Raw genomic sequence first — 14,657 nt, 5'->3', positions numbered from 1 at the left:
GACATGGCGCCTCCAACAGCGCGGCCACTCCGCGCAGCTGTAATGAAATCTTTGATAATTTGCCGTATGCGAAAAGTAGGTGAGAGAGTAACTTGTCCTCTCTCAAACTATCAAGCTGAATGTAACGGAGCCACTTTTATACTGGACAGACAAATCCCTACAGGTACTTCTGACGCGGAATTAAACCTTCCTTAATAACACATTTAAAATAATCATTATCCATTCCGTGAACCAATTCAAAGCAGCACAATAAGCATGGATTTCAGCGGATCGGTTGATGCAGCATGTGCAAAAGAATAGGGAAGGGCAACGACGAGAGATGGTGACCTTGACTGTTACGATATCTATCGGTATAGTGGCTCTAACTCTAGCTGTGTGTTAGCTTCATCTGTCTAAGGCAGAAATTGATCCATCACAAGATCCACCGGTAGCATTGACTCCAGTAGGATGTACCTCTAGAGCATGAGAGTGAGTATATAAGGAATACTGCAGGGTGAGTGTTGATGAGAAATGCGTTTCCCAGAAACTTTGAGCTACGGAACAAGCCTTGAGAGCATAGCGAGACAATTTGAAAGTGCACATGGATAATATGACACAAAGGTTACGGTATATATTCTAAGGGAACTGACAGATTATTGAGTGATGTAGGAAATAAGTAGCCTAGTAGTATAAAAGAAAACATAGCGAGAAAGCTCATATGGTTAAATGTGGTCTTCGAAACATGTGGTTTATGCGGCCAGATACTCTTGTGGGGCAGACTAGTACTGTAAAATTTAATATGACATTCACTGGGCGAGGAAATTTCTGTTGTAGACGAATTTAAACTGGGGACCCAGGTAGCTGGGTCTCCCCATAGAAGTAGGTAGTGTAGCAACACTATTATTTTGTGGGCAAATCTATGGGAATATGGAGGTAAAGCACTGGAGCAGCCGCTGGCAACCGGCCAGCGCGTGGTGTTAAAATTCCTGTTACAGTAACTGGGCTCTTCATCGATTGTGAAATGGTCCACAGTTGGGTCTGTAAAACCTGCCACCGCAGCGGTAAGATACAGCTGTTGCAGTACAGACACAAGGATTTCTTCACTGATTGGCTTCAGTGATGTCTTGATTGTGTCTGAAAGTGGGTATTGGCATAACAGGTGTGCTGCTATCCTGTTTAAATAGCTGCCATTTTGTAGCAAAATCATCGGCAGTATATACAGGCTACACGGGATGAGGGGACGACATGGAGCCACCAGCAGCTATGGTAGGTTTGAGGATCCGTCACCATACCTGTCTTCTGCACGAAGTCCACCTTCCAGCCTTGATGCCAAGACGCGGCAAGGCTGTCCCAGGCCCAGTGGATCAGCGAGCCAGACTCCTGCCGAGGGGAGCAGGATGTCGAGTTCCATTCACGGCTGCTGCCTTCCGCTACTGCCAGGGCTGGCGCCGCAGGTCCCTCCAGTCACCTAACGGGACGCAGCCGTCCACCAAGGAGCTGGAACTTCTGCAAGAATTCTAGTTGCACTCGAGCACCACTGACGCCGTTTGCTTATAGAACGGATCACGCGCTGCACACCGGGAATTGGCGTAAGCAGTCCAGGGTGCGTCTACCATAGCCAACCAGTTGGGCTCTAGCTGTCACCTTGCTGGGCACACGGACCTTTCCACTTTCTGTGTGGGACGTGGTCGCTGCCCCGTATCGGCAGAGTGCAAATGTCCGAGTAAAATAAAGTGTTTATTTTGGCAGCTGTGTCCCCTGGGCCACGACAGGCGCGCAACCCCAGCACAACTCTCCACCACCTGCCAGCCCACACTCCTCTACTCCCGGGGATGACTTTAGTTGTTTGAAATTTATTAACATGAAAACTCTGGCTCAGTTACAAGCAATTTACAGTCGCTTGGGCTTCAGAAGTCCCCTGTCTCTCTATGAGGCATTGCTATTGATGGGAGTTGCTAATTATTTGTTTTACTAACACTGTTACTCTATTGACGCTCGTAATACATGTAACTTAACATCAACAGATTCCATAAGAGGTTAACAAAAAGTTTCAGTTTGAGGGCTTTGCTGCGGCATATTTGCCAGACAGCGCGAACCCGATGCGAGCATCTAAGCACCGACGTGCGTGCGGTAAATATATAAACGTGAGCTACCGCGACGTTATCATCAACTGCGTCAAACAGGACTTGGACGCCGAGGGACAAATAATGATAGACATCCATCAGAGAATGATAATTCTGCATAGGACAGTGCCCAAAACCACCATTGAGTGATGGTGCACCAAGGGGTGCTGCTGATTCATGAAAATGCAAACTCAAGTAGGGGACACTCGAACACCCGCCCTAAAGTTCTGATCTCTCTCAACGCTATTATCACTTCAGTCCTTTAAAAAAGGCCGTGAAGGGTGGATGATTCCTGCCGGACGGGGATCTGAAGCAGGCACTTACGGACTTCTTCAGGCAGCAGAAAATTATGTTTGACCAAACGGGTGTCTTCAACATGCTGTGTCGGTGGGAATCATTTTCACAGTGATTTTACCTCTTTTTCGTACAGATTCTGGACTGTACGACCTTCAAACGGAAACTTATTGATCGCCCCTTGTACGGATTACCTGTTTGGTTTCTATGTCGAGTAACTTCAATGCTTGGTGCCTTATTGCATATATGCCACTTGAAGATGTGAGCACGTTAAACACTGACAATGTAGCACTCTGGTTTTTTTTGCACCCAACGGTAGTTCTATTGTTCGTTGAGCACTGACAATGTAGCACTTTGTGTTATTATTGCACCGTACGGTATCCCCACTGTTCGTTGAGCACTGACAATGTAGCAATTAGTGTTATTTTTGCACCCTACGGTAGCCCCACTGCTCGTTGAGCACTGACAATGTACCACTTTGTGCTATTTTTGCACCCTAAGGTAGTTCCACTGTTCATTGAGCACTGACAATGTAGCACTTTGTTATTTTTGCACCCTACGGTAGCCCCACTGTTCGTTGAGCACTCAGAATGTAGCACTTTGTGTTGAAAAGACTATAATGAAGATCGTACTTACTATCGAGCCGTGTAGTCCTCTCATAATTGACAATACAAGAACACAGGGATTTGTCAAATAGTCCTCTTCAGCACTAAGTGCTTTGCATGTACACACAAGAGACTTTGATTTCACGCATGCGTTTGTGTTATATGTGCGTTAATGAAGTGGACATCAGTCATGTCTATGCGCAAAACTCTTGAGCGTGAATACCCACTAAGTAATAAAGATGAATGTTAGCCATAATGTATCCAAAAGTAACCTCTGTCAGAATTATGAACTGAATTAAGACTCCCAATCTGACGACACTGAAACAGAAAACGCACTGCCACCTGGGTCGTCTGATTGTCCTTTAAAATCAGAACATGAGATTAAGCTTTAAGCTCACATACTGGCATTCTAAATAGATTCAGAGACAAAAGAAATACTTTTGATCTCAATAAAAATCATTGCTTTACACAAACGCAACTCACATCAATCTACTTAGTAATAAAACCTACCACCATCCGTAAACTGTTCCGAACACTTGGATTAGGGTTTGTACTGACTTTGAAATTGTAGACTTCCATTGTTAGCACTGAGATTAATATTTTTAAGACACAAATCTATGACCCACTCACTAATTAATAAGCAGCCATCTCCCTTCATCATATGTGTGCAGTCGCATGGTTAATTACTCATGTCAACCTGAAAACTCGAAACTGATAATTAGATGTTTGCTAATGGGGACTCTTCTTCCTTTAGTCATGGACTGTGCGGCTGGTCCTGGCGGAGGTTCGAGTCCTCCTTCGGGCATGGGTGTGAGTGTATGTCCTTAGGATAATTTAGGTTAAGTAGTGTGTAAGCTTAGGGCCTGATGACCTTAGCAGTTAAGTCCCATAACATTTCACACTTATTTCAACATTTTTTTTCTTCCTTTAGTTTGCAATTAATGAAATGTTAAACATTGTGAAAGATTAATCAGTTGTGAGTACTACTCGTTGGTTATAATTTAAGTGCAGCTACGCACACAGATCTGGTGTGAGCGGTAATTATCGTATGGCAGCGAAACTTTGTAGATGTTCTTCGGCATTAATGCGAAATCGATTTACCAGATGGAAATCTGGAGTTACGAATGCAAAACGATAGAAGTGTTTCCATATGTAATAGACTGGGAACGGGACGTGCATAGACAAGGTCAGACAAACGACAAAAGCATAATATTAATTTTATTATTAATCACCACTTGCACAGCTTGTTAATGTGACACCGGAGATGGCGACGAGACGCTGCAATTGGGCGAGACCGAAAGTGTCCCTCGTAAACGCACTCTTTTAGATATCCCCAGAGCCAAAAGTCACATGGATTCATGTCAGGTGATCATGCAGGCCCTGCATCTGGGAAATCTGTAGATAACATGTTTGTGAAAGGTAGCTCTAAGCAGATCTTTCGCTGGGGGAATGACATGAGGTGTTGCACCATCTTGCATGAAAGTAGTGGTTTCCACACAGATGCGCTGTTGCAAAGCAGGAATCACATGCTGAACTAGGAGGTCTCGATAATGTGCACACGTCACGGTACACCTGACCGAAACTCTCGGTGTATTCTCTTCAAAGGAGAACGGACCAAGAGTAAAGATGCTTCTGAATCCACACTATACAGTCCCATAAGGCGAGCGCAATGGCTCTTCGTGCACAACACGCTGTAGTCACTGCACCTTGTAGTGCAAGTTGTGCCTTGCCGCTCTCTGTAGTATTGTTCGGCCAAGTGTCACCAACAACAATATGTGCGAGAAACTAAAGAGCATCTACAGAAGGTTGCTTCGAATCAGCTGCTGCATCGTCTGATTCTTGCGCGGGTACCATTGTAAAATAGACCGCATAATTTTCTGTACTGTTGACCATTTGATGGACTGTTCTCATGACATTGTACGAGCACTAACACTGGCTGGAGTATGTGCTTCATGGTCAGTTACAGCAACAGCAATCTCGTTAATAACTTCCTCCTAGACGGGTCGCCTTCCACTCCCAGGTCCCACACCAAGCTCAACCGCATTTTAGAATTTCATTAACATCTCATTTAAACCATTTAATGACATCGGACATCTCCTCAGACCTTCCAGTCGGCAATATCTTCTTAACGCAGTGCTGCAGTTGCTGCCGTACGCATAAAACAGTTTCTGTCTTCCCGACAGCCCTATTGTTCACTCATGTCAGGCTTGTCAAAGGACACCGTGGTTGTCATACTATCATACAAGCAGTGCACAATGCCAGATCTGAACCTGGTGGCCAAAATTGTAACTAATATTTTTCCAGTGTAATTACGTTCCTCATTAACGTGTTAGAATATGTACAAAGTTTCGCTGACATAGGATGATTACAGCCCACACTTGACCTCCATGGCACTGACGTGTTAAGTGTAACCACCCATTAGTTTGTAATTTCATAAATACTACGCCGGCCGCTGTGGCCGGGCGGTTCTAGGCGCTTCAATCCGGAACCGCGCTGCTGCTACTGCCGCAGGTTAGAATCCTGCCCCGGGCATGAATGTGTGTGACGTCCTTAGGTTAGATAGGTTTAAGTAGTTCTAAGTCTAGGGGACTGATGACCTCAGATGTTAAGTCCCATAGTCCTTAGAGCCATTTTTTGCCACAAATATTTCCATATTTGTCAACAGACCACCTGTGCGGAATTCTCTACAACTGTGTGATTCCTAAAATTTCTCACATTTTGGAAGGTCTTCATATACCATTAACCTTCCAGAACATTCCCACGTACTGGGGATTGGTTCAAATGGTCCAAATGGCTTTGAGCACTATGGGACTTAACTTCTGAGGTCATCAGTCCCCTGGACTTAGAACTACTTAAACCTAACTAACTCAAGGAAATAACACACATCCATGCCCGTGGCAGGATTCGAACCTGCGACCGTAGCGATCGCGCGGTTCCAGACTGTAGCGCCTAGAACCGCTCGGCCACTCCGGCCGGCGTACTGGGGATTCTACGTTTTCTTGCCACACGTGTATTCAATTGAATTTTCGCTGCAGAACGTCTGCTGGTTCAAATGGCTCTGAGCACTATGGGACTTAACTTCTGTGGTCATCAGTCCCCTAGAACTTAGAACTACTTAAACCTAACTAACCTAAGGACATCACACACATCCATGCCCGAGGCAGGATTCGAACCTGCGACCGTAGCAGTCGCGTGGTTTCGGACTGAAGCGCCCAGAACCGCTCGGTCACCGCGGCAGGCGGAGACTGCTAAAATATGTCACATTTGTCTGTGGTGCAGCCATTTATCAGTATTACATTTCTAGTGGAGTACTGCTCAGTTAATTGCAAATGGAAAGTATGACGTCATTTGGTATCAGAAAATTATTCAAAACACAAAAGTCTAGCATTTATGCAACTCTCCGATGTTTTTGAAATACCGCCACCTACCGTGCACGGCGCTGCCATCAAAGCGATGCTCTCTGGCGGCTGTTTTCGCGACTTCAGGCGAACAGCGGCCAGATACCAGCCTTTCTCTAGAGCGACACGGAACGGTGCGGAATAGCTAGCAGTATGGGCCGCCACTTGTGTTCGTGGTGAAAGCTTTTCCTACGTGTATTGCGGAGGCGTGAAGTCGTGTTCAGAGGTTGTTGTGACAGGCCATCCGTCGTACCTTCTGTCTAATACTCTGCCGTGTAGGTGAAGTGCTTGAAATCCTTTGTCCTGTTGTCTGATCGTGCTTACTCATTCGTCGAATGTTGAGAGCATCAGAATGAAATCTTGCTTTCTACTATCTATAGGCAGATTTGTTTCTTGTAGAGGCCGGAATGCCGACGGTTCCATGGTTTGTGGTGAATGTAGTGAGTGTTAATTAATGTAGTGTGTCGTGGATGACGTGTTCTGAAGCGCGTTAGCTCCACTGGGAGTATTTAGCAAACGACACGTGGTTAGTGAGTAGGACCCCCCTGCGGGTTCGGGGGTTAGAATAGGCCCGCGGTATTCCTGCCTGTCGTAAGAGGCGACTAAAACGAGTCTCAAACTTTTCGGCCTTATGTGATGGTCCCCTGCTGGGTTTGACCTCCATCTCACAAAATTTTCCGAAGAGCGAGCCGATAGAGGAAGAGCGCCTTACTTGGTGCATTGTGTCCATCTTTGGATCAGACCTTTTGCCAGCTTATTCGCCGTTGAATTGCAGCCCTGCCCGCTCTCCATCTCTTGTGCATGACTACGTTTCTGCGTGCAGATTACACCTTGCACTGCGCGGTGCCTCTTTCTGCACTGATGGCGACCATGGACCACATGTCACCTAACATCCAGCACGGTAGCCAGTCCGTTGTGGTGGGGCCGCCATGTACCCTGTTGGTTGTAGCCCCCTGACAACACAGGGATCGATCTACTGATGCCTGCGCTGTTAACTCCCCACGTATGCCAATGAGTAGATGCCGGTCCTCCTGGGGTATCGGGACTCCCGGCAACGGCCATCCTGCCAGGTGGCTCTTGCTGCGGCTGGGTGGCGCCCGTGGGGAGGACCCTTGGTCGGAGTAGGTGGCATCAGGGTGGATGACCCGCAATGAAGCGTGGTACATCGTCTCTCGCTGGTGGCCAGCCGTCAGCAGTCTCTAAGCGTTCTTGGGCTCAATTTAATGCTCAGAAGTACGATCCGAAAGCGTTCCCCTCCCTGGCCACACCGTGGGAGGAACGTAAGTCTCAGGATGGCAGTAGCATTTATTCGCCCCGATTCTTAGTTTGTACGAGAGCTGATGGGGAGTATTTTCTCTCCACAAAGCCTCAGTTCTTCGTCGAGCATTTAGAGGACAAGTTTGGGGAGGTGGAGGGCTTGTCCAAAATGCGCTCTGGGTCAATCCTGATACAAACGGCATCCTCTGCCCAGTCACGACCGTTACTTGCTAGTGACAAGTTGGGGGATGTTGCCGTTACGATCACACCCCATAAGAGTTTAAATATGGTCCAGGGAGTTATTTACCATAGGGATCTTCTTTTGCCGCCTGATGACGAGCTGCGCGCCAATTTAGTGCGCCGAGGTGTAAATTTCGTCCGGCTCGTTCATCGGGGTCTGCAGGAAAGTCAGATTGCTACCGGTGACTTCATCTTGGCCTTCGAGGGGGATACATTACTGGAAAAGGTCAAGGTGATGGTCTATCGTTGTGACGTCAAGCCCTATATCCCTCCCCCAATGCGGTGCTTTAAGTGCTGGAAGTTCGGCCATATGTCTTCCCGCTGCACTTCCAGCCTCACATGTCGAGATTGCAGACGCCCATCACATCCCAATACTCCATGTGCCCCGCCTCCCATCTGTATCAACTGCGGGGAGCACCATGCACCTTGCTCGCCAGACTGCCGAACCTTCCAGAAGGAGTGTAAAATCATGGAATATAAGACCCTGGTCCGACTGACCTATACTGAGGCCAAAAGGAAATACGATCATCCTGTGAGAATGACATCTTCCTACGCCGCTGCTACAACGCCTGTGCTAGCCCCATCAGTTTCTCGAATTCCGGCCGGATCGACGAGTAGTACAACTCCTCCTGCCCCCTCGCCAGTGGGGGGCTCTACCCACCGGGTTGCTCCTGCGCCACCTACCTCAGGAGCAACACCATCCCAACCATCGGGGACGTCTGTCCCCGCTTCTAAGCCGGAGAAGTGTCCAACTTCTTCAGCTTCTCACGCTCGCAAGGGGTCCCTTGGGTCCCTCCCTTCCCAGGTTTCCACCAGCGGGAAGGCTGACGACCGACAGAGGCGTAAGTGCCCACAATCAGCAGGTTGTAGGGCTTCACGATCCTCCTCCGTCCCGGAGACGGAATCGGTGAAGCCCTCCCAGCCAGTGAAACCCAAGGAGCAGCGTGAGAAACTCAAGAAGAAGAGCTCTAAGCCCAAGGAACTCGCGGTGGCAGCCACTCCACCGCAACCTTCCAGCTCTGCGTCTGAGGACGAGGTGGAGATTCTGGCGTCCGCTGAGGACCTCGATCTCACTGGTCCCTCAGACACCATGGATAGCACTAGCACAGGTGCTCAGTCGGAGGCAGCAGCTGACCCAGCGGCGTAATCTGCCTTCCAAGTCCCGTCACGCCTTTCTCAGACATGGACAATACCATCCTCCAGTGGCTCTGCAGCGGTTTCTTCCACCATCTAGCTGAGCTCCGACAACTTATCAGCCTTCACCCTTTCTTCTGCATTGCTCTTCAGGAAACTTGGTTTCCAGCAATGCGAACCCCCGCCCTCCATGGCTATCGGGGTTATTATAAGAACCGGGCAGCTTATGAAAGGGTGTCTGGTGGCGTCTGCATATATGTCCTTAACTCTCTTCACAGCGAGTATGTCCCTCTACAAACACATTTACAGGCTGTCGCTGTTCGGGTGCGGACGCCACAGGCTGTTACCGTCTGCAGTCTTTACCTTCCACCGGATGGTGATGTTGCGCAGCATGTCCTGGCTGTGCTGATAGCCCAATTGCCGCCACCTTTCTTGTTACTGGGCGACTTCAACACCCATAACCCTCTGTGGGATGGATCGGTGGCGACACGTCGAGGCGCCACCATTGAGCATTTCTTGGCACAGCTCAATCTTTCGCTTTTAAATGATGGTTCCTTCACACACTTCAGCATGGCGCATGGCACGTACTCCGTCATCGAGCCTTCGATCTGCAGCCCTAGCCTCTTACCGTCTGTCCAATGGAGAGTGCATGACGACCTGTGTGGTAGTGACCACATTCCGATCTTTCTGTCACTGCCACAGCGACACTCTTCTGGGCGCCCTAGCAGATGGGCTATGAATAAGGCTGACTGGGACTTGTTCTCCTCCACTGCCGCTATTGAGCCTCTCTCTACTGATGACATTGATGCGGTGGTTCAATCGGTCACCACCGGCATCGTTACTGCCGCTGAATCTGCCATTCCCCGTTCTTCTGGATCCCCCTCGGCGGCGGACTGTGCCTTGGTGGTCGCCTGAGATCGCTGAAGCGATTAAAGATCGCCGGCGGGCGCTCCAGCGTCACAAGCGACATCCCTCCACAGACCACCTTATCGTCTTCAAACGGCTGTGTGCAAGAGCCCGCCTCCTTATCCGCCAAGGCAAGAAGGAGTGCTGGGAGCGGTATGTGTCCACCATTGGCCTCCATGTCTCCAGCGCAGGTCTGAGCCAAGATTCGACGCGTCTACGGCTATCGGACCCCGGTCAGCGTCCCTGCGCTCTCACTGAATGGAGCAGTTTGTACTGGCTCCGACGTCATTGCAAACCGCTTGGGAGAGCATTTTGCTATGAGTTCCGCTTCTGCGAATTACCCCCTGGCCTTCCGCTCTTTTAAAGGGCGGATGGAAATTCGGAGCCTTTCGCTTCACACCCACCATCCAGAATCGTACAATGTTCCATTCAGTGAGTGGGACTTTCGCAGTGCCCTAGCCACTTGCCCTGATACCGCTCCTGGGACAGATGGCATCCACTATCAGATGCTGAAACGCCTTTCAGTGGACTGCCAGTGACGGCTCCTCGACCTTTACAACCGTATTTGGGTCGAGCGTGAGTTTCCGTCGCAATGGCGGGAAAGTATTGTTATCCCCATTCTGAAACCGGGCAAGAACCCTTTGGAGGTGGACAGCTACCGTCCCATTAGCCTCACCAACGCTCTTTGCAAGTTGCTTGAACGTATGGTGAGCCGGCGGTTGAACTGGGTACTGGAGTCTCGGGGCCTTCTGGCACCGTCTCAGGGTGGGTTCCGTAAAGGCCGCTCCGCCGTCGACAATCTGGTGAGCCTGGAGTCGGCCATCCGTACTGCCTTTGCCCGCCGTCAGCACCTGGTCGCTGTCTTTTTCGACATGCGGAAGGCGTACGATATGACATGGCGTCATCACATCCTTTCTACACTTCATGGTTGGGGTCTTCGGGGCCCTCTGCCGATCTTTATCCGAAATTTTCTGTCGTATCGTACCTTCCGCGTGCAAGTCGCAGCCTCCCATAGTTCCTCCCGAGTCCAGGAGAACTGGGTACCACAGGGATCTGTCCTCAGTGTCTGCCTGTTTTTAATTGCAATAAACGGGCTCGCTGCAGCGGTGGGAAATTCTGTCTCCGCTTCCCTGTATGCTGACGACTTCTGCCTTTACTACAGCTCTATTGGCATTGCAGCTACAGGGCGCTATCCGTAAGGCGCAGTCTTGGGCTGTAGCTCATGGGTTCCAGTTTTCGGCGGACAAGACCTGCGTTATGAATTTCTGCCGGCGACGCACTGTTCACCCGGAGCCGCGGCTTTATCTTGATGGCGAACTTGTTGCTGTGGTGGAGACACTTAGGTTTTTGGGTGTGGTTTTTGATGCCCGGTTGACTTGGCTGCCTCATATTCGGCAGCTTAAACAGATGTGTTGGCGGCATCTAAATGCTCTGCGATGCTTGAGCCACACCCGCTGGGGCGCCGACCGATCTACCCTATTGCGGCTCTACCAGGCGTTAATCTAGTCCCGTCTGGATTATGGGAGCCTGGCTTATGGCTCAGCATCCCCATCTGTGTTGCGGGTGCTGGACCCAATCCTCCACAGAGGGATACGCCTTGCCACTGGTGCTTTCCGTACCAGCCCTGTGGACAGCATCCTAGTGGAGGCAGGTGTCCCTCCACTGCGGTTACGGCGCCAACGTTTGCTGGCCGCTTATGCTGCCCATGCTTTCAGCTTGCCCGGGCATCCTAACTATCGGCTGCTTTCCCACAGTCGCACGTCCATCTTCCAGAACGTCGGCCCAGGGCTGGATGTACGACCGCGGTCTGCGTCCGAGAACTTCTCTCTGGGCTTGGGGCTTTACCTCTTCTGCCTCCTTTCCGGGCACCTCTGCATACACCCCCGTGGTGTGTGCCTCACCCTCGCCTTCAGCTGGAATTGGCACAGGGCCCAAAGGACTCAGTCCCTCCGAAGGCCTTCCGCCGCTGCTTTCTTTCCATCCTCGCAACGTATCAGGGCTCTGGCATTGTTTACACTGACAGCTCGATGGTTGCTGGTCGTGTCAGTTATGCGCTAACTCTAGGGGACCATTCCGAACAACGTTCATTACCGGATGGCTGCAGCGTTTACACTGCTGAGCTGGTCGCCATCTTTCGAGCCCTAGCGTATATCCGCTCCTGCTCAGGTGAGTCCTTCGTTATCTGTAGCGATTCCCTGAGCAGTTTACGAGCTCTCGACCAGTGTTTCCCTCGTTCTCGTCTGGTGATGGCTATCCAGGAGTTCCTGCATACTGTTGCCCGTTGCGGCCGATCTGTGGTCTTTGTGTGGACCCCAGGCCATGTTGGGATACACGGCAATGAAAATGTTGACCGCCTGGCGAAAGAGGCCACCAGTACACCATCTCTGGACATTGGCCTCCCGGAGACTGATTTGCAAGCAGTCCCGCGCCGAAAAGTTTTTGCGCTCAGGGACGCTGAATGGCGCGATCTAACCACGCCCAATAAACTCCGCGCTATAAAGCAGACGGCGACTGTGTGGCGTTCCTCCATGCGAGCCACTCGCAGCGACTCCGTTGTCCTTTGTCGGCTCCGTATTGGCCACACCCGGGTGACGCACGGTTATTTATTGCGTCGTGAGGACCCGCCTCTCTGTCGCTGCGGGGCGGTTTTGACGGTGATACACATTTTATTGTCTTGTCCGCTTTTATCTGTGCTCAGGCAGACATTTGGGCTGCCTGATTCGCTCCCTGCGCTTTTAACTGATGACCCTGCTATGGCTAGCTTAGTTTTACGTTTTATTCGGGCAGGGGGTTTTTATCATTTAATGTGAGTGTTTCTGTTTTATTTTATTGTTTTGCGTTGATTCTGGCCTTTGGTCTACGATTTTAAACTGAGATTTTAATGTGTTCTCGGTGGTTGGCTTTTCCTTTTTTATCTCTATGGTCGGCCAACCACCGTCACACTCTGAGTGATTTTAATTTGTTTTGTCTGATCTCTGTCTGAGTCTTTCTTGTCCTTTGTCGTCTGACGTCTTTTCTGTCTTTCGTTTTTTATTCTCTGTGGGTGATTTTAATTTTTTTTTGGAAAAAGGGACCGATGACCATCGCAGTCTGGTCCCTTTAACCCCCACAAACCTACCTTAGTGAGTAGGAATACGTGTGGTTTGTTTGCTATGCGAACCGCGGGTAGGAGTAGTTCTTAATTTTGTTTCGGACTTATGTTTCGCACCATTAGGAGGTTGAGTTGCTGGCAGCGCTTGAAACCACGTCTAATGAAGTATCATGCCAGACGTGCCGTTCGTTATGGGATGGTTAAGTTTCCCATACGTACGAAAAGTTGGGAGGTTTACCCTTCGGAAGTTTAATCCCAGTGGTTAGTAGTGTCAGCTGTACATTGAAATCATATTTGCACAATATGATTGAAAACCTATATTCGATTTCCATGATTATGGTTGTTGCTTTCCTTGAGTGAGTTCGGTCATGTGCAACGAAATCGGTATAGTGTCAGATTCCATACAATGTTCGCCTGGAAGAGGAAGCGTTACTGAATTGATTCTCTCCACTGCCACGTTGCTTGGTACCTTATTTTGGAATGTGAAAGTTATCTACTGCCTAGGCTCAGTATTCTATTAACCCCAGGCTACATATTGTTTCTGGCGGCAGGCACCGACAACTTGTTGGTAGTGAGTTTGCTTGGCACGTGCTCTCAGTCTATCATGTATCACGAGTTCGAGAATCGGCGATATTTCCATTGTGTTTTGTTACACTATGGCGTAGGATCCGTGATTAGGCACACATGTCGTGTGTTTTGGTATTCAAACTAGATAAGTGAATTATAGTGTGAGTCGGGTATCTTTTATTAGTTGTTCTTTTGAGATCCTCAAGGCATTTGTGTGAAATCAGATTTCGTATCTGAGTGGTGTGATGTAGGAGTCCACTGACGAGGGGTGGCCGAGCGGTTCTGGGCGCTACGGTCGCAGGTTCGAATCCTGCCTCGGGCATGGATTTGTGTGCTGTCCTTAGGTTAACTAGGTTTAAGTAGTTCTAAGTTCTAGGGGACTGATGACCTCAGAAGTTAAGTCCCATAGTGCTCAGAGCCATTTGAACCATCCACTGACGAGGAAATAAATTTAGCTTGTCACTCGACAACAGCGACCAGTCTCTCGGATGTGAACTGCGCGCAATCTTAAGCCACTGAATTAAAACTAGGGGCGGTACTGAAGGTCCGATTGTCACTCTGTGGTGATGTTAGACGGCATGTGGTTTGCCGGAGCCGTGTCGCACTGAGTATTAAATTTACTGGCTGCGTTTTTCTAATTTGTCATGATTTCGTTGATTATTGCATGGAAGAACGCGGGCGTGCTTAGTTGGTTGTCGTCTTATGTTGCTCTGCCTTTGCTTCGGCTAGTCGCGTAGTGATTTTACTATTTTCCGGTTAGCCGAGCGGTCTAACGCCCGGTGGACTTGTGTCGTGGTCCGGTGAGCCGGCCAGTCTGTGTGTGGTTTTTAGGCGGTTTTCCATCTGCGTCGGCGAATGCGGGCTGTTCCCGCTTATTCCGCCTCAGCTCCACTATGTCGGCGATTGTTGCGCAAACAAGTTCTCCAAGTACGCTTACACCACCATTGCCCTACCAAGCAAACATAGTGTTTACACTCGACTGGTGTGAGACGTTCTCTGTGGGGCGGGAGGGGGGGGGGTCCACCGGGCGCCGAACCACACAATAACCCTGGGTTCGGTGTGG

This window comes from Schistocerca nitens, chromosome 1 (assembly GCF_023898315.1).
Source record: "Schistocerca nitens isolate TAMUIC-IGC-003100 chromosome 1, iqSchNite1.1, whole genome shotgun sequence".
Lineage (NCBI taxonomy): Eukaryota > Metazoa > Arthropoda > Insecta > Orthoptera > Acrididae > Schistocerca > Schistocerca nitens.
Note: the sequence above shows the minus strand (reverse complement) of the source record.